The 21,481-nt window shown below is 41.4% G+C and overlaps 1 long non-coding RNA gene across 7 annotated transcripts in view; it reads left to right on the top strand.

Annotated features, from left to right (window-relative positions):
• LOC140640365 (uncharacterized) overlaps positions 1-21,481 on the top strand; it is a 150,604-nt gene that overhangs the window by 86,282 nt on the left and 42,841 nt on the right. For 3 of the 7 annotated variants that reach the window (XR_012037065.1, XR_012037058.1, XR_012037054.1), the window contains exons 1-3: positions 8,154-8,420; positions 16,876-17,284; positions 19,137-19,364. This is a non-coding gene — a long non-coding RNA (uncharacterized lncRNA). Of the gene's footprint in view, positions 1-8,150; positions 8,421-16,875; positions 17,285-19,136; positions 19,365-21,481 lie in introns of those variants that run through there. The other 4 variants (XR_012037083.1, XR_012037075.1, XR_012037073.1 and 1 more) reach the window with 2 other exon arrangements.

Raw genomic sequence — 21,481 nt, 5'->3', positions numbered from 1 at the left:
GGGTGGGTACAGTGCATCAGCTCTTGATCCTGGCCTATTGCCCCCACAATTCCTTATGTTTGTTTTTATACCTTGGGTACCCCTTTATAAAAAATTCCATAGTAAATAAACCTTATTTGAATGATTGTGATTTGGGTGAGCCATTTCATTGCGAAATGAAATGGCTTAACTAACATAAGCACCAGATTTGTTTGTCAGGTATGTTGAATTTTGTGTTCATACACTGGATGCTACAGCAGCCATTTAGCTGCCGCTTAAGAAGGTCACCTCGGTTAAAAATGATAAAATCACTTCATGGAAGGCTCATCTTGGTATAGCCCTTGGCAGGAGAGTAGATATTCAGTAAGGGAAAGAGAAAGGGAATTAGGACATCGGTTCTATTTAATAGTATTTGGAATTGTGATTTCTATTGCCAAAATGCTCTTCTTACCCATTATGGTTCTGGCATGAAAACTAAATTCCAGGCTTTGAAGATACAGTAATAGCCCATGATTTATACCAACATGATACATTCTGATGAGAGGCTGATAAATGTTGCAGAGAAGCATTGTTATTAACTGTTTTATCGGTAAAGTAAAACAGGATAGTAGCACTCAGAAGCTCCATAATGGTGCCTAGAACACGTTCCCTTCCATGACAAGCATTATGTTTGCTACTGATCTTTTCATGTGAGCCCACCCCAGCACCTCCTCTAGAATGTCTCACAAGCCAGTTTTTCCAAATGATGAATGTCTTTAAAAAGATACACATTTATAAGTTTGCCTTTCATAGGAGTTACTTCAAGCCTCCTTTCTTCCTTATTTTGCTTTCCAAAGCCATTAGGGAAATGTAAATTGGGATGGCCAGACCAGATTATCAGAGATGCTTTCAGCCTGTATATAATAATCCATTGATCTACAGATAAGAAGGAAAGCTTTTCTCCCAAGATGGTATATGATTACATCTCAGGAGAATTGGTGAGCAGTACCTTCATCCTTGATCATTAACCTTTAGAGATAAAAGCAATTTCTAAGGTCATTTGCCCCCTACTGCTCTAGATGAGGAAACTGAGACCCAGAGATATTAGATAGGAGAGTTACCTGAGAATGCATTGTATTAGTGTTTTGGGGCCACCATAACAGAGGACTACAAGCTAAGTGGCATAAACAACAGAAATTGGTTGTCTCCAAGTTCTGGAAACTTGAAGTCTAAAATCAAGGTATTGGCAAGATTGGTTCCTTTGGAGAGCTGGGAGGGACAAATCTGCTCCTAGTGTCTCTCCTTGGCTTGTCAGTGGCTGTCTTCTCCCCATGTTTATTCACATCATTTTCCCCCTTGGTATGTCTGTCCAAATTTTCCCTTTTTCCAAGTACACCAGTCATATTGGATAAGGGCCACCCTAATGACCTCATTTTAACTTGATTGCCTCCCTAAAGACCCTATTTCCAAAATAAAGTCACATTCTTTTTTTTTTTTTTTTAAGATTTTATTTATTTGAGAGACAGAGATAGCAACAGAGCACAAGCCAGGAAGGAGAGGAGAAGCAGGCTCCCCGCTGAGCAGGGAGCCCAATGTGGGGCTCCATCCTAGGACCCTGGGATCATGACCTGAGCCTAAGGCAGATGATTAACCCACTGAGCCGCCCAGGCACCCCATGAAATCACATTCTAAGGTACCAGTTCCTAGGACTTCAACATGTGAATTTAGGGGGAATAAAATTCAGCCCATAATTAGAGCTACCCAAACACTGACTAGAACCTCAGTCTTGAGATACCCTTGTTTGTTTTTTCCCTTCTTGCACCATGTGTCTTTTAAGATTTGTATTCTCCTTGCTGCAGAGAAGACGTGTTCTTCTTTCATGGACGTGGGATATAGAGGTATGGTCAGAATCTCCAATTTTCTCAGACATTTTAAATGATTCAATTTAGGAGAATATCAGGTCAAAGTAAGTTCAGAGGAGTAAGGATGCTTATTAACATAGCCTGAAAATAATCATCTTGGAGGTTAGTAATGAATTTTTTATCATTTTGTGGCTGCTAATGCTGAACCCTGGGAGCAAGAGATGAAGTTCTCCTCGACTTGTCCCATAAACTGCAGCTGATATCATCACACTGTGATGATAAATGTGTTTGTCTAGTTATTTTCCTCTTTGATGTGGATCTCTCTGTCCCTGGAGCAAAGGCTTCCAGGGAAGCACACCTTCCTTCTAGATGTCCCGTGATGAGGCTTTGGCAGAACCATTGCCAATCGTGCATTTAATTCTCCTAAAATCATTTCATCAGCATAGAGATGCTTAAAGCATCTAAAGGTTATGGGGCAGCCACATCGGTGCCAGATAACTAAGGGAAATGTTTGCACATTTGTAGAAAGATATTTTTGTTATGTTGTGCCAAGTCGTTTTTTTTTTAGAGAAGATGGATATAAGCAAGACAATAAAAAAAAAAAAAAAGCCTTAAAAGTTTTTAGTTTATGTGCCATGTCACCAAGGTCAGGGTGGCTTGCTCACCCTTGCATGAATGAAAATTGCTTTCATTAAAGGGTGGAACAGAAGAAAAATAACAGGGTGTTGAACTCTTCGGTAATGACCACATTCTCCCTGTTTTAATGTGGTGCACCATGCTCATTTTGAAGGAGGGAAACCTGGGGATCAGAGAAAAACATCAAAACATCATCAGCTCAAGTGCACCCCTTCCTAGACCAAGGTGCCTCTCACCTAGGGCAGCAACTGGGATGTGGAACTCTACACATAGTTGACGAAGGGGCCATCCTAAGTATCTAGTATATTCACTGGGGGTACTCTTAGCTCTGGACAACCCCTACCTAACCAGGTCACAGAATATGCCTCTTGGCAGTTAAAAGAGGTAGGTAATTTCTAGCATCTGCCCCTTGGATGCCTCTGTTTCTCAGTGTCTCCCGAAGCCTCATCAGCTGTTCAATATACGCCAAGGAAAAAGCGTTCAGTGGTGAAACAGATTTGGAAGATGCCACATATTCCATCCCTCCTTAGCTACTCATCATGCATATTGGAATATTGAAGCCTTGTGCCTTGTCCTGCAATGAAGAAGCCATTTAACTTTCTTTCATCGGGTGCTTGCAAAGTCATCTGATCATGGAGCCATTTGTTAATGTAAAACCTGTAAGTTGAATGAAACACATTTTGTGAAATGCTATATAAAACTTGCATTAGTTGAGGGATATAGAAGAACAATATATATGCTGAAAAAGAATTTCAATCAAGTTCATAGATTGTTGAGCAAGAGCTCTGCAGAGATATCCCTATAGACACTTGTGTGACATTCCTTATAATCGCCCACAAAAGATTCTTTGTGGCTATTGGCAGGGATGGAATAGTATGCCGGGCTGGCCAGGCTTTTCACTCATGAGGTTCTTTCTTAATTGTGAGAGTATGGATGAGTGTGTGTGTATGTGTGTGGCCTGGATGACAATCAGATGGCTTAAAAAAGGAAAAAGTATTGAGCTAACAGTCAGAAGGCAGGAAGTATTTTTTGGCCTTTATCATGGATTTGTGATGTGACATCTCCGCTCTGTTCCTCCACTGGTCAGGGTGGTGGGTGTCACTATGTAGCCCTGCATCCGTCTGTTGTCACGTAGGCCTGAAGGACCCAGCAGTCCTCCCTGGACACTTGGGACCTCAACGAATGCTATCTGAAGGTGAAGAGGGGGGAGGAAGAGGTTGTCAGGCTGATGACATAATGTCTAAGTGTTTGGGTCACCTCAGGAGGAGCAGAGTGTTGGGTACAAAAAGCCATGTCACTGCTGAGGGAGTTGTGAATGACTGGTATACAGCCTACAGCATCCTGATAGGCCGTGCAGGATGCTGGTGATGAGATTTTTCCTGTAACAAAGACCCTTTGGTTTGATAACAGAAACTCTCTTGAGCTACCTTAAGAAAAAAAGATACTTGGGGTAGATATTTGAAAGCACATGATGGCATTTAAACAAATTGAACAGGGATCCCTGGGTGGCGCAGCGGTTTGGCTCCTGCCTTTGGCCCAGGGCACGATCCTGGAGACCCGGGATCGAATCCCACATCGGGCTCCCGGTGCATGGAGCCTGCTTCTCCCTCTGCCTCTCTCTCTCTCTCTGTGACTATCATAAATAAAAACATAAAAAAATAAAAAAAATAAACAAATTGAACAGCCCAATCTTAATAAAGTTCAGAAGCATGACAGCTTGAGGTATCTGCCTCTAACTCTCAGGTTCTGTGAGTTTCAGCTCTCATTTGGGATAAATGTCTATGCCAGTCCATCAGATAGGACATATCCGGTTGTTCAGGAGAGAGTGGTAATATCTTGATCTCCAGGAAAGTTGGTCCTCTCTCCAGCCCCAGGGGCTGAATCGTTGATAGTCTAAATCAGTCACAGATATCTAATTGTCCTTTGTCAGTAGCTGGTCTAGAGGTGGCCATGTGACTCAGGATTAATGTAGGAGATGTGAGTAGGAAGAGGCTGGATATGGATGCTGGAAAAGCTTTTGTCTTCTCAGTAAAAAAGGAATGCCAGAATCATGTGGCATAACTCTTTCTTCCTTTGCTTTGCCCTTCTCTGGCATTCCGACATGATGGCTGGTGATGCAGCAGCCGTGTTGTGACCATAACGTGACAAACACCAGAAGAAATTTGTGTGCTAGGAACAGAGGGTGCAAAGGAGAAAGAGCAAGGTCCTTCTGTGTTTGAGCTTTCATACCAACCCTAGACCAAACACCTCTTGTACTTGAGAAAAATGATTCCCTGGTACTTGAAATCACAGTGCACTACATACAATATACTTACAACCAAAATCTCTAAGTGAAAAGTTCCATAGTATAAATACAGTTGTCAGGAGCCAGCCCCAATGATCAGAGTAGGAGTCTCAGCTCTTTAACAGGAAGATATTCAAAAGTGTCTAGGAAAGCCACCCTGGAGCCTTGAGACCTCACCACGGCTGCAGAGCACAGAGAGGGAAATCCTCTTTGTGCCAGTACACACCTGTCCTAGATAGAGTTAATCAAGTCGTGTTAACTGATTGTAGTAATTTTATTAATCCCGTGTTACCTGTCAGATATTTTCCCCAGTGCTGTGGACTGGCTAGAGGGGGTGGGGAAGATGCTGGCTCTCGTTTCCCTACAGGGAGAAAAGGCAATAAACAAAAATACATGAAGTGAATCATTTGAGATAATGAGAAGTTCTGTATGAAACAGGAAAGGAGTATTGCAGTGGGGGGAGTTGTGGGACGGGTGTGTGTGGCCTGAGACTGTGATACTTGAGGTGAGAGTTGAGTTGTGGAAGGGAGCTAGCTGTGTAGACGAGACCCAGGCTTCTTGAGGAAGAGGAACAGGCCCCTGGGCAGGAATGAGCGTGGCCTGCTGGAGACAGCGAGAATCCTTACGGGGCGTCCGCGGTGAGGGGATGCGGAGGCCGCCCCTGCTCCTCGCGTCACAGCCGTTCCGGCCACTCGGCCCACGGCCTCGTGAGGCATCTCCAGGCTGCTGACGGGGCTTCCTGTCACACGTGGCTTTCCTATCCTCTGCTGCAGGCTCTGAGAGCCCAGGGAATGGGACGGCTGGGGAGGGTCTGCTTAATAGACCGGGGTCAGGGTGACTGACCCCCTTTCCTAACAAGAATGGACCTGTCATGCTCAGCTACCACACTGACGCTCCCCAGGGGCCTGGCCTCCTTGGGAAATGGCATCAAGCCCATTCTGGAAGGACTGGCAGAGAGTTGAGCGGGCACACAGCTGTTTCAGCACCACGCCCCAGTCACCAGCTGGAGTTACAGTCACCACACTTGACCTTTTTCCCTGTGGAAAGGCCAATGCAGTGAGGCAGGAAGCCTGGCAGGGCCCCCCCCACTGTGACTCCAGCCTGTCATGACTGGTCATGGCTGACATCATTTTCAAGTGATACTTATCAGTGAGGCAGTCACATGAAGTCATGAGGCTAGAAGCTCCCTCAGAGTCCTCCTGCCCTGCATTCCCTTATGTATCTGGCATTGCCCAGAACAAAAGTATGAGATGCCTCCTCCCCAGCTTCTAGCAGGTTGCCAGCTGAACCAGATATTCATCTAGTTCCAGGAGAGATTCCAATTCTCTTTCCTCTAATACTTGAACTCGGGGGCAGTTAGAACCGTGGTAATTAGATCCTTGGGCTGTTAGATATCCTCTGGGGTCCTATGTCATTAATAGGCCCCCAGAAATGTAATGAGTGTTCACCTTAGGAAGGCAAGCTGGCCCAAACTACCATTTAGAAACCCTGGTTCAATCACAAAATATCAAAATGTAGAAGAGACTCTGGGGACTAATACCCCTCCTCTTAAGATTGGGAAAAGGCGGGGAGATGACCTGACCAAGGCTAATATTCACACTACAGAGAAAGGCTCTTTGAGGGGCACCTGGATGACTCAGTTGGTGAAGCGTCTGCCTTCAGCTCAGATCATGATCCTGGGGTCCTGGGAATGAGTCCCGCATCAGGCTCCCTGCTCAGTGGGGAGTCTGCTTCTCTCTCCTCCTGCTCACATATTCTCACTCTTTTTCCCTCTCCCTCTCAAATAAATAAAATCCTAAAAAAAAAAAAAAGGACAAAAACTCTTTGAGATCCACATAGATCTTTCTCAGATGTTCACAGCATTTTGTTGTAATGTGCTGCCTTGACATGCAAAAAGAAAAAAAAAAAAAAAACCCCACGTCACCGATGTGTATAAAGCTCTTTGCTCCTCTGTCTGGTTTGACCATTCTATGTAATGGGCATTCATTTTTTTCCCATTTTACAGACAAGGAAAGTGAAGGAAATGAATCCATTTAGTAAGTAGCAGAAGTGAACTCAAGCTTAGGCATTCTTTTTGTTGTTGTTGTTGTTGTTTTGTTTTGTTTTGTTTTTATAGCATTTCCAAGTCCATCTCTGCTTTTGTCCTCTGGGGGTCTAGAGACAAAGCAGAAATTAGCCATGACTTAGGCAAGGTGGGATACACAGCATGTGTCCTCAGGTGCTAGAAGCAGGTGTCCTCGGGTGTTAGGAGCAGGTGTTCTCAGGTGCTTGAAGCTCTAAGGAGAGGATTCTGAATTTAGCGAACCACCCTCACCTTGGCAGGTGAATACTTCCCTATTAGAGCCCCTGTATCTGAGGCAGGAGCCCATGGATCCTAGCGTAACTTAGTGCTGTCATCTACTTACTTTAAATGCCACTTTCCAGACACAGTGTGGCACATAAAAGCCCAGGCCGTAAGAACCCGCTGGCTCTGTCCATAATCCTGGCTTTAGCACTTACTCCAGGTGACCTGAGACCTCTATCTCTTCACCTTGCGCTGTCTTAATGTTCTTACTTGTAAAATGGGGCTCCCAGTAGTACCTTCCTGGGAAGGTGGTTGAAGACTAGATGAGGTAACGCATTTAGAAGAGGCAGTGCTCAATAAATGTCAGTGGCTGCTCTGTTTGCTCTGCACACCACGGAAGGAATTCTTTCACAGATCTGAGTTTTCTCTGGCAGCTTGAAAAGAGTTGGTTCACAGTTCCTGACAGCTGGTAGGCATCCCAGGGTGAGCAATATATAGAGATACACTCACGTACAGTTCACAGCTTGACTCTGGAGAGTGATGTGTTGCAGACCCTCTACTACAAGGGTATCTTCTCAGTGACTGTCTCTCCTCCACCAGCAGAAGGCCTTAGCTGGCCCACCTGAGAAGCTAAAGCTCATCTGGAAGTTATGTTTACAGAAAAAAGACAAGAGCCTCTTATGTAACTTGCAGAGTACGAAAGATCCAATGATAAAAACCACTGCCCTGAACTTTTCCAAGGAGCAATAAATCCCTGCTTACGATTCTCCGGTCCTTGGCAAGGCATCCTTTGTCTGGTTTTTGTAGACTAGGAAAAAAGTTAATGAACCCACTCCCGTTAGGTTGTGTATTTGTGCTTAACGGCTATAAAAAGGCTACTATTTCAACTTACTCCTGTCATCTAAAATACGCCCCATGTTTGTTTTATGGTTTCTCAGAGATATTCTGACTTGAATTTGATCGCTTCCTGTGATTTTGTGTATTCCCTCATGCAAAGCTGATTCTCCGTCTCCCCTGTCTCTTTTTTTGCTTATACTTTTTTTGTTTAGATCATCTCTCTACTGACCTTTCAGTGGCTCAGCATTTTTTTTTTCAGTGCATGAGCAGGGCTGGAAAACAGAGCCAAGATACAAACTGTGAAACAACAGCTCAGCCTCACAGAGTGAGAGAGCTTTGTGCTATTTCTAGCCAGAGCAGATGTGGCCGGGGTGGGCTATGGGGAGCAATCTCTCTCAGGTAAAAATAAATTATTAAGATTAGGACCAAAATGATGCAAATCCTTCATTCACAAACAGATCATGAACTGGGAGCTGTGTGGAAAGACAACTGGATTGGGAATCAGGGTCCTGCCCTGGGTTTCTTCCAGATTACCCTAGCAATCAGCCATCTGGTCTCGGTGAGTACATGTGACTTACAGTACTTTTTTTTTTTTTTTTAATCAACAACAAGAGGTAGGGATAATGCTTTAACAAAACTGAGTGCCACTACTGAGTTCCAGGCAACAATCCTAACATTTTGACCAGCTCATTTCAGACCTAGTTGAGTATTTGGTAGATTCCTCCTTGATCCCATTTCCTTTTCCCCACCCCAGAGACGAACAGTGTCCTGAATCTGCATACTTCTGTAGACACCAGCATCTTGCAACACAAGGTACTGGCATTCTGCATGTTTTAAAACCTTAAATAAATGGCAGCATACTTTATGTTCTGCAACTTGCTTCCCCCCCCCCCCCAATTTGACATTAGATTTCAGCAACATAGCTCTGGTCCATTCGTTTTAACTGCTCTGTGGTATAATGTTTCGTGGACAGACCACTATATGTTTATCCTCCTGTTGATGCACAATTAGATTACTTATAATTTTTCAGGATTATAAATAATGTTCTGGTGAGTGTGTTATATAGTCCCTATACTAATGTACAAAAGTTTCTCTAAGATAGCCTTTTTTTCAAGATGTTTTGTCTACACACACAGTTAAAGATACACTTTACGCAGACACTGAGCACATGTGTTACATTTGTGTGTGTGTACACATATATGTAGAATTAAAGTTTCTCAAAATAATACCCTAGGACATAATACCCTATTTCCTTATTTTTTAAAATGATTTTACTTATTTATTCATGAGAGACACAGAGAGACACAGAGAGACGAGGCAGAGACATAGCAGACATAGCAGAGGGAGAAGCAGACTTCCTGCACAGAGCCCGATGCAGGACTTGATCCCAGGACCCCAGGATCACGACCTGAGCCAAAGGCAGACATAAGCCACCCAGGGGCCCCAATACCCTTATTTTCTATTCAATTACAATCCAGTTTAGCCTGGTCTTTAAAAAATGTGTTGGTTACAATTTACTGAAATGATCCTCTGACCCATATCCACTAAGAATTGGATAAATACTGTCCTGAGACATATGGAATTGTTGAGTTGTAGGTTATACCCAGTTTCAAGTTGAGTTTATTAAGTCTTTGTGAGTTCCTTTGTGAGTGAAATGGATATTTGCATTTAGCAAGCATTCTAGCTAAAGAAGGAGGCTTTCTAGATTCTAGAAGGAGGCTTGTCAGGTCATTTTCGTGTGTCCTATGGCTGGAAAATGGAAGTTCTGTTTTAACTTTCTGGGCTTTTAATTTCTCATCTGTCACTACGTGCCAAAACAAAATAAAAATACTAGAGTCTTCAGTATTTTGCAGACTGCTTTCTCTTCAGCCCCCAGGGCCTGGGGAGGACTTCAGGATCTGCCACAATGTGTGTCAGCTGGGAACAGAGGTTAGAGCAGGGAAGGGGACAAAATGAGTAGATGGACTCCTGGGCCTTGCCCCATAGTTCCTTCCAAAGGATTCCATGTTGGTATCTCTCCATTGTATTTCCATTAGATTTAATTGGGGGAAAAAAACGGTACGCAGCTTGAAAATATCCTTAAACTATGGCTTTAGATGCTCTCTGAGGCTCTTTCCAGATCTAAACTTGAATTAAAATAACTTTGGAGTCTCTGGACCATTTAAACTAGCAGCCAGAACTAAAGAACGAGGCAGTTTAGGATGTAGGGCTCTGGTAAGCCATGTGGGCCCACTTAACGGGCAGCCTGGCCCTCCTGCCACCATGGGTGCTGACGTGGGACACGATGGTCTCAGGCCTGAAGGGCAGTGAGTCCAGGGCACTCTCCAGCTGCAGGTGCCACCTTGGGGCCAGTCATTTCTCTTCTGTCATCTGGCCTTCATCCACCTGAGGCTGCTCTTTGAAATTATTCTCTCTTCATCCTGTTTGTTCATTCTGTGAATAAGGGCCTACTATACATTTTTCCGAGCCCCATTTCTGCCCCTCAGACTGTCCCACATGCTCACGATGAAGCTCATTTGTCCCGTGGGGCACACATCCAGTTAAACCATTATAGTCACAGAGATGAAATTTTATTACCAGTTTCAAGACACTATTCAGCTCACAGGTTTATTTTTGTCTTTCCAAATATAGTAAGGTCATACAAAGAAGAAGAAGGAAAAAAAAAAAAAAAGACTAGTAGTGAGTTGGTAGTAAAGTGACTTCAGGGTGGGCAGATGTTAATTGATGTAGAATCATGGATTCCTTCCTTACTAGGCTTGTTTTCTGTCTGGCTCTCCACACCTCCCGGGGCCTGGATGTCTGCCTCCTCTTGGATTGCAGCCCTTCCCTTCAATTGGTCATGCTTGCATTTCGTCTTCGTTAATCACTGTTTTCATCACATCACTCCCAGGCTCAGAAACCCTCCAGGGATCTTCATTTCCCCACCATGTGAAGTCCAATCGTGGCTGCCTGTTTTCGAGGCTTCCCCTAATCTGTTCTTACCTCTCCGCCTGTGTTTCCTTGCCAGATGTGGTTCTGGTTTCTGTGGCTTAGAGATAATGGAATCGTTGGACACACATCACCACCCATTCCCACCCACCGCCGCCCTTGCCAAATTTGAAATCTGCATCATTTTTCTTAAGTACAGTTTAACCTCATTGCCTTAAACAAAAGTACACATATCAGTAAGGGTTGCTTCCCTCGCCCAGTGGCCACGGCAGTGGGGTCGCCAGGCCCTCTGGGGACAGCAGGTGCAGGGGAACAATTTATCTCCCTCTGTCCCTCCATATCCTACAAGAAGTTGAGGTAGAGAAAGGTTATTTGACTCACTAAAGTTGGTGAAAAGCTCTGCCGGTTTGACACAAGAGGGAGAACGCGCACAACTTAGGAGACAAATATGAGAGATACTAAACTTCAAGACAGGAAAGGCTGGTTCAAACCCTTGGAGATAGGTCCCCCCTGGATAAGGCAAAACGCAGCAGGTCACTGAGCCCTGGAAAAGATGCTGTGGGGGCTGGTAAAGGAGACTCCAGAGAAGCTTACCTATTGGGGCGGGGTTATCACGTCTGCAAATATAGTTTCTTTCCAACTTTTTATTTATTGTGTGTGTGTGTGTGTGTGTGTGTGTGTGTGTGTTTAGTGGCCATGTCCTTTGTTTTTCTAGAATGATTTCTTTAAGTCCTCATTCTTCCACTTAGCAGCTAGATGATTGGGGGTAGGTTTCTTTATCCATAAAGTAGATGTAATAATGGTACATAGTATATGGGGTTGTTGTGAGGATGAATGAGCTAATGCATCTAAAGAACACAGAACATGGCCCAAGACAAAGATATTAGCTATTATTCCTCTCATCATAATTATTATAAGTACCTGTAAAGCTGCTCTTAATTTGAGCAGCTGCTGAAATTCCACCTTCTCTCAGAATACCATCGGGTCACTTCAGTTGAGCAAACGTTTACTGAGGGCTCAGGGCATGCTGAGCACTGACAGGACACATGTGGACCTTGCCGTTGAGTAGCTTACCTTCTAGTAGGGAAGGCAAACCTGTAAGTAGATTATTTCAGGTTTTTATTTTTATTTTTAGAGCTAGAGCACGCATGGGTGCGTGGGAGGGGCAGAGGGAGAGTATCTTAAAATCTTAAGCAGTCTCTATACCCAGCACTGAACCTCACTGCTGGGCTCCATCTCACAACCCTGAGATGAGCTGAGCCAAAATCAGGAGTTAGACGTTCAAACCGCCTGAGCCACCCAGGCACCCCAGATTCTTTCAGTTTGGACTGGGCAGTCTGATTAGTCCCTATTAGCCACATGTAGCTGCTGAGACTAAATTGAGATATTCCCTCTCTATAAAATACACATTGGATTTTTAAGACTTGGTTTGATAAGAGAACACAAAATCTCTAATAATGACCAGGGTAGTCTTGATTACCTATTGAAACCATAACACTCTGGGTATGCTGGGTTAAATAAAATACATAATACAGTTTTTTTTTTTATTGAAGTATAGTTGACACACGATGTTGCATTGGTTTCAGGTGAGCAACACAATGATTCAATAAGTCTGTGTTACGCTGTGCTCACCACAAGTACAACTTCCCTCCGTCACCATAGGATGCTATCACAATACTATGACCATATTCCCTATGCTGTAGCTTATACCCTTGTGACATATTCATTCCATAACTGGAAGCCTGAACCTCCCACTCCCCTGCACCCATTTTGCCCATCCCCTCTGGCAACCAGTTAGTTCTATTTATAGGTCTATTTCTACTGTTTGTTTGTTCCTTTTTTGTAGACACCATATTTAACTGCAATCATATGGTATTTGTCTTTCTCTGACTTATTTCACTTAATACCCTCGAGGACCATCCGTATTGTTGCTATATACACACACTACATTTTCTTTAGCTGTTAATCTGTCCATGGACACTTGGGTTGCTTCCCTATCTTGGCTATTGTAAATAATGCTGCAGCAAACATAGAGGCACCTATATCTTTTCAAATTAGTCTTTTCTTTTTCTCTGGGTAAATACCTAACAGTGGAATTAATGGATCCTATGGTGTTTTTATTTTCAATTTTTTGAGGAACCTCCATACTGTTTTTCCACAGTGGCTGCACCAGTATAGATTCCCACCAGCAGTGCACGAGGGCTTCTTTTTCTACCTATTCTCACCAACAGTTGCTCTTTCTTGCCTTTTTGATTCTAGCCATTATGACAGGTATAAGGTGATACTCCATTGTGGTTTTGATTTACATTTCCCTAATGATGAGTGCTGTTGAGCATCATTTCTTGCGTCTGTTGCCATCTGTATGTCTTCTATGGAGACATGTTTCTTCATATTCTCCATTTTTAATCAGATTATTTTTTGTGCCAAGTATATAAGTTCTCTTTATATTTTGGATATTAACCCTTATCAGGTATATCATTTGCAAATACCATTGCAAAAATTTCTTTTTTGTTGGTTTCCTTTGCTGTGCACAATAATTTTATTTTGGTATAGTCCCAGTAGTTTATTTTTGTTTTTGTTTCCCTTGCCTTAGCACATTTTTCTAGTATGTCTCCTAAGACCAATGTCAAAAAGATGACTGCCTATGTTTTCTTCTAGGACTTTCATGGTCTCAAGTCTCACATTTAGGTCTTTAATTGATTTTGAGGTTTGTGTTTTGTTACTGTTTTGTATGTCATAAGAAAATGGTCCAGTTTTCCCAGCACCATTTATTGAAGAGACGGTCTTTTCCTTGTATATTCTTGCCTCCATTATTATAGATTAATTGACCCTATAATTGTGGGTTTATTTCTGGGCTCTTTATTCTGTTCCATTGATTGACATGTCTGTTTTTGTGCTAGTTCCATACTGTTTTGATACTAGAGGTCTAGTATATCTTTAAATCTGGCAGTGTGGAACCTCTAGGTTTGTTCTTTCTCAAGACTGCTTTGGCTATTTGGTATCTTTTGTGGTTCCATACAAATCTCAGTACTATTTGTTCTGGTTCTGTGAAAAATGCTCCTGGTATTTTGATAGGGCCTTTTCTGAATTTGTGTATTTCTTTGGGTCGTATGGACATTTTAACAAGATTGGTTCTTCCAAACTATGAGCATGGAATATCTTTACACTTGTTTGTGTCACCTTCAGTTTTTTTCATTAATGTTTTATAATTTTCAGAGCATAGGTCTTTCACCTCCTTATTCTTACATATTTTATCTTTGTGTTGCAATTGTAAATGGAGTTGTTTACTTATATTCATTCTCTGCTACTTCCTTGTTAGTGTACAGAAATGCAACTGATATCTAGGTATTTGTATCCTGCAACCTTATAGAATTCTTTGAATAGTTTTTAGTAGCATCTTTAGGCTTTTCTATGTATAATGTCATGTCATTTACAAATGGTGACTGTTTAACTTCTTCCTTACCAAAAAAATAATTAAAATTAATTTCATCTGTTTTCATTTTTAAAAACTGTACTACCAGAAAATTTAAATTAGTGTGGCTCCTGTTGTATTTCTATTGGACAGCACTGGTCTCGGGTGATACAGGGTGCTGTGAGAACCCAAATGGGCCGCATGTGATGCAACCTGGAGGGAAGGAGTGCTCTCTGGAGGAGCAGATGCATCCTGAGCTGAGTCTTAAAGGTTGAGCAGAGATAGTGCAGGTAAGGACACATCTTGAAATATATTCTAGGTGGAGGTAACAAGGAAAGCCAGGAAAGTGTGGTGTCAAGGAGGAGCCCTGGAAACAGTTGGTTGTTCTCCAGCCTAACTTATTATGAGTTGGACTGGAAGATGATGAAGCTGCCCAAGAGGTGAGGCTTGGTATGCCACCATTTAACAACCAGTAGTAATTAAATTCCCTGGTTCTTGTCTTATACATAAGGTCTGATTATGTTTCCACTCTTTGTTTGAAGTTTTAGACTATCAGCTGTTGAAAGTTGGAAGTTTATGTCTCTACAAGAGTAGGACTATCCTGGAAGATAGGACTAATGCAGGCACATATGCTGCTTGGATGGGAGAATGCTGTTTTCCCTTCTACACATAGTCCTACAGAATTGACAGCAGCCTAAAATTGCTCTCCGGAGTATGGGCCTAATGAATGAGAATCTAGAGGAAAGTGAGAGTTTTCATACATTCTCATTCACTGGGCCCACAGAGAGTAGACATGACTGCATTCACACCCATTTATCTACCACTGACCTTCAATGGGACCACTTCTTACCCCCAAATTCCCACCAATAAGGAAAATAGTTGACCTTTGAACAACCGGGGTTTGAACTGCACCAGTCCACTTATATGCAGATGTTTTTTTATAGTACTATAAATGTATTTGCTTTTAAGATTTTCTTAACATTTTCTCTAGCTCACTTTAAGAATACAGTATATAATACAGATAACATACAAAATATGCATTTGCTGTTTATCAGTAAGGCTTCCAGTCAACAGGCTATCCATGGAGTTTTGAGGGAGTCAGAAGTTGCACATGGATTTTCAACTGTGGAGAGTTGGTGCCCTTGACCTCTGCATTGTTCAGTGGCCAACTGTATAATCATTTATCAGATGATAATAATTTGGAAGCTCATTATATCCATTCTATCCTAAATCATCCTCAGGCCTCCTGCCTTTAGTAACTAATTATTAAATGGATATTTAGGAGGTCATGCAAGGTAAAGAGGAGTAGCCAAAGGAGATTGTGAAAAGCTAAGTGGAGAAACTTGAGAGTGAGAAGATATCTTAAAGGTCTGCTTCTCACTCTTTAGTGTACATGTTCTAATTCATTACATCTAGGGGTGGGAGCAACAATCTGTACTTTTATTAAGCTTCCAGGTGATATCAGTGCTGCTGGTCCATGGGTCTCATTTTGAGTTACAAGGTCTTCAGAGTCCCTTTAGTACAGTTCTTTATCATGGCTGGAATCTACACTGCAACAGTCCTGATGAGTCATTAGAAGCCTCCGAGGGAAGACCTATAAGCGTGCTTCACCTCCTCCTCCTTTGTGGAGCAAGTCTAATTGTTGGAATAGTTTTTCTAGTGCCTAGATGCTATCTGGGAAATTTCTGTGCATTGGTCCTTGTTCTATTTTTGGAACCCCTGAGATAATGAACCTGATCTCTCTGTCTTGTGACAGCCATTGGAAATTTGAAGAGCATTTTTATATTTCCCTTAATTCTTCAATAGATTAAATCTCATCTCCTTTAGCTGTTAATCATAGGACCTTCTGGATTGTCCCAGGAATCTGTTAAGTGTACTTCTGATCACAACATTCCAAGCTTTGTCTGAATATCAGAGAGTAAAATGAGCCTATTTCTTATTTGGCTGTTGATTCTCTACTTCTTCCAGGGTCCTCAGGCATCTTGGCATGTTGACTACTCTTTGGGGGTCACTGCTTCTAAGTCCCTCTTAGTGGACTGAGCTAGAGAAATGTATGTATGCTTATGTGTACATTTATGTCTGATCTTCTGATTTGTCCATCCATCCATCCATCCATCCATCCATCCATCTATTGAAACCCTGAGTTTATATACTTTTACTCCAGTTCAACATAGGTTCAACATAGGTTTATTCTAGTTTTCTCCCTTTCCATGTTTATAACTCCCTTCTCTAGGAGTAAAAAAATCTGCCTTCTATTATCTTTAATATAGTTACCTGTGTGATCAAACCCTTGAGTAAAATCAATCTTTGGTCCACCACCTCTGCCCTCTCCCCATGCATGCTATGTTCACACCATATGCTCACTTCTTTTGGGACCTAGCTAATAGCTTTTGGAATAAACTATTTGCAAAAGGATGAGAAGGGGGATAGAATGCGAAGGAGGAGAAAGTTGGTTCTCTCTTTTGACTTCTAATTTAGTGAATTATACGAACAGGTTTTCTAATTTTAATTCATCCTTGGATTTTCACATTGTGCCCTGCTTTGATTTGATTTTTCTACTCTTCCATTTAAGATTTCTTGGTAAGTTAATTTATTTTGCTGATCTGAAAAGGCTTTGTAATGCTAGAAATTTTCTTAGACACTCCCTTTAATTCATCCTCTTTGAATTCTACAGGGGGAATACAAAGCTTTCTCCTGACTTGCATGGATTTCTCCAGAGCCTTTGCTTTTGGAAATGCTACCAGAATGATGGCTGTGTTTTCAGTGGTGGAAATTATTGATAAATCCCAAAAGCAAGGAATCAGAGAATATCTGCTTTCCAGTGGTGATGTATGAATTTTACCAAAGCTACACCATTATTTATAGTACCCTAATGAGTTTTTTTTCATAGAAACAAAAGATTTCTAACATTTTCTGGAACTGCAAGAAAATAAAGGAAAGAAGAAAGAATTCAACTAGATGCCTGTGTGTTAGGCCAACATTGGAAGGGATCAGCCTTAAAGGATAATCAATACTGATACCACTATCCTTCATCTCCTCATATCCAGCCTGCCCCCAAAGATTTTCTTGGAACCCATGAGAAGGTTAATTGAAAAGATAAATCTGCTTTGGAAAGCATTTGCATTTTAAACAGAGATGGAATTTGGGGAAGTGCCATATAGACATTTATCATTCTACAAATCATAATTATTGTCAATGACCTGAAACCTGGAGCAGGTTATGATGGTTAAATAATGTCCGTAGTTTGGCTCTTTAGGAAAGCTCTTGTCCCCTACCTGATCGTTACATTGCCTTGGGTGTTTTAGGCCTGAAGTGCATGTGTTGCGTATATTTATCTGAGTAGTTAATTTTGGAGGCAACCATTTTGCAGATATGATTTCTTTCCTCTGACAAGGTCTGGGTTGCTCTCCTTTTTATATTTCATTATTCACACATTCTTCTCCATCTCCCACCAACCCTCCTACCATTTTTATTTAAAGAAGGTATTTATTATGTATGTAGATTTATCCAAAAAGGTCTACATATGCCACATGTGCGTGCATGCGCACATATACCCATAGTACATGTGGACTTCTGTATATGTTCCTTTTAATTTTTTTCTTGACTAGGTCACTCCTGAAAAAACATTTGAGTATTACAAAAGCTGGTAAGAGAGATGAGAAGGATGATACTTTTTGGTTATGAGGTTTGAATTCATTTTCACCATGATAAGTTGACTGCTGGCCAACTGTGTCTCTCTGTGAATTGAACACTTCAACTGTGTCACTGGCTCCGGTGACCTACAGAGAGAGTAGTTATCCAAATGAAATGCCTGAAAACAAAGAATAATTAGAAGCTGCATTTTAGAAGCATGCTCGTTCATAAAACTGGTAGGTCACATTCATTTTAGAAGTGCAACAGCTGGAATTTTGTCTGAGCCTGTGACACTCATTTGTTCAACAACCACTTGAGAAGCTTACATTTGCTGCACACTGTCCTAGGTTCTGGAGAGGTATTAATAAGCAAAGAGAAACAGGGTCTCTGATGGTAAATTTAACAACTGGTTTTCCCAAAACAAAAGCCCTGATTCTTTGTATTTGCCAATGTCTGTGGTATAAATACTCCCATCATATCATTTCCAGCTACCCATATTCCTCATTGCCTGGCACATAGAAAATGGTAACAACCATCATATTCATAGCTTGATAATAATTATCATCATTAGGCTTACTTTAACATGATAAAAAGAAACTAATGACCTAGAGGGGAAAAATCTAAGATGTTTGGGTGGAGAAGGATTTGGATTTTGTATGAGAACCTCAGAAAGATGTAGGACATTCTGTTTCTTTTTTACTAAAAATCTGTAAAATGTGAATTTTTATGAATATGTATTTTATAACTTTTTAAGAGAGAATTTACAATGCCCAAGTGAATCAAGCATAGCTTTCACATTATGTTGGCCAAATAGTGACCAAATGCATAGAGGATACAAGGCAGTTATTATGAGAGAATCATATATCACAATATATGAATCATTACTAATTGATTGTTAAATTGTTTTCCTGGTGAAAAGTGACTTTAACTAGTGACAGAAGTATTCCAGCTGGTATAGAACAAAAGACTCCAAAACAGTAGCTTAAGATAATGACTGTGTTTATTTCGCTTATAGGTTTGCAATTTTGGTGGAGCTTGGTGGGGACATTATATCCCTTGTATTTGGCATCAAGCACAGTTAAGAAGTAGAATTAGAAGCCTGCAGAGTAGCATTATCTGAAGGGGCACTCCTGGGTTGGCAGTGGATTCTGGCTGTGGCTGCAGTACCAATATGTGGCACCTCCATGTGGCTGCTTGTCTCCCAAAAGTGAAGGTCCCAAAAAAGGGCGAGGTTCAAGCTATAGCACCTCTTACACCCTAACCTTTGAAGTCACACAATATCTTTTCTCCATGTTCTCTTAGGGTGGTCACAAAACATCACCAGGACCAAGAAGGGGAGAGAAACTTAGAGTCTACCTCTCTTAGTGGGCAAGTTCTGCAAGAATATGTAGGACTGGAATATTAATGTGGCCATTTTTGGAAAAGACAATCTCCTCCAAGAAATTCTGTCCTTTTGGATGTTACCTGCACTGCATATCTGCAGAGAAAACATGGAAAATTAGCCAGATTGTCTCAGTTGCCCAGTTGAATGTAAGTATGCAACTTCACGTCAAAATAATACTTATGTGGGAAACCCAACAAATGTTAGAGCACAGCCATGCGTTTTTAAATTAATTTCTATGTGAACTGTCAAATATATCTTAACTGCAAAGCAAATTGACTGATTACAGGGATGGTGGAAATCTACCTTTGCTTGGTTGGACTCTTGAGTTTGTATTCTGGTCTCTAAGCTTACTTCTCAAATGCAAAGATAGGGCACAGAAAGGAAATGCATGAATTCAAAGGAATTTCAGATATTCCTCTTAATGCATATAGGTGTCCTTCTCATTACCTGCCAGCCACATGACATAAAAGGCTATGTGGAACTTAATGTGGTGCTTGAGAGTCCAATGCATTCCTCCTATTATTTACTTATTAGAGTTTGATTCAGTTCTTTCACTTGTATCCACAACATCCAATTGGTTCCCACTGGGGCATGCATAAATAGAACATTAACAGGTGACTAATCACCAGATATGTATGGATTACCCATAGAGTAGCACCTAGAGAATTGTCAGAAAATATCCAATTAATGCAGTCTACTAGATTGGAATCTCGCTTTATGGTTAGCCCCAAGCCAGCTGTAAATTAGACATGCAAGGATTCTAATTTTTAAAGACACTATGACTGTAAATTTATATTTCTTTGAATATATCCAAGTTCTTCCCTCACTTAGGAAGATGAGGTCATTGTGTAACAGAGGTCTTAAAAACCAAGCCCTTTTGGCAATTGACATGGAAGACAGTGATTCTTCGTTGTTAGATAAATCAAATAGAATTTTAACAAAGTATGTTCCCCAAATATTCTCCTGTTCAGGTTGAAGACAACCATGAGACATTTGTTTTGTTTTGTTTTGTTTTAAAGATTTTATTTATTTATTTATGAGACACACACACACACACACACACACACAGAGAAGCAGAGACACAGGCAGAGGGAAAAGCAGGCTCCATGCAGGGAGCCTGACAGGTGACTCGATCCCAGGTCTCCAGGATCACGCCCTAGGCTGAAGGCGGCACTAAATTGCTGAGCCACCCGGGCTGCCCCAAGACATTTGTTTTAAGACAATATTTTGCTTTTCAGAAATTTGTTGAAATTTTTAGCAGTCTTTTTTCTCCCATAGCCACATGCCAAAAGAGCAGAATGAGTGAACTGCCAGTATTGTCCCTGCTTCAATGGAGTCCAAATATTGTGTATCCAAATATTTCTGTTCCTTGATGTGTAGTTATAAGCAACACTTTCTGGTATTCCCAGCTCAGACAGTCAGCTTGGTGGTTCACCTAGAACTTTTATACAACTAATTCTTGGGAATCACTTCCCAAAGATGCTACTTCACAGGTCAATATTCTTTAAGAGTTCCCCTTATGATTCTGGGAATCAGCCCAGCCCTGGGAATGAATGATTGAACTAGAACATTTGGTAACTTCTGAAGTTCCTGTAAAGAAGTTTTGCTTTGATAGAAGTTGCTGTAGCTCAGGACAAAATGGTGTTATGATTCAATTTCTATCCTTGGTAAACATTTTACAGTAGAAACTCAGGTTTACACTAAACTTTTATATATTGACTCACTTTGTAGGAGAAGCTATAGGTTTGAAAAAGAAATAAGAAAAGGAATTCCAGTTCATAAATCTAATCATTTTCCTCTTGAGCTTTGGGTTTGGGCTGAAATTTTTTTATGTATATATGAGTGTTCTATATAATGATGATAACGATTATCATTATTTGCTAGATTATAATTGCTAAACAATTATAAACTAAAGTGGCAATTGTTGGATAGAGCCTCAAAGAATAAATAAAGCTTCCAGGGCACCTGGGTGACTCAGGCAGTTAGGTGTCTGCCTTCAGCTCAGGTCATGATCCCAAGGTCCTGAGATTGAGCCCCACATTGGGCTCCCTGCTGAGCGAGGACTCTGCTTCTTTCTCTGCCCCTCCCCTGGCTTGTGATCTCATTCATTCTGTCTCTCAAATAAATAAAATCTTTGTTTTTTTAAAAATAAGGTTTCCACAGCTAGAAGAGTAGATAAAAGATATTTCCAGGTAGAGGGAACATAATAAAGACACAAATGCTTGAAGTGGCATGGTACACTCAAGGATGGGTGAATAGCTCA

The sequence above is a fragment of the Canis lupus genome, chromosome 1, assembly GCF_048164855.1.
Source record: "Canis lupus baileyi chromosome 1, mCanLup2.hap1, whole genome shotgun sequence".
Taxonomy (NCBI): Eukaryota; Metazoa; Chordata; class Mammalia; order Carnivora; family Canidae; genus Canis; species Canis lupus.
This window is presented reverse-complemented; position numbering and strand designations above follow the sequence as displayed.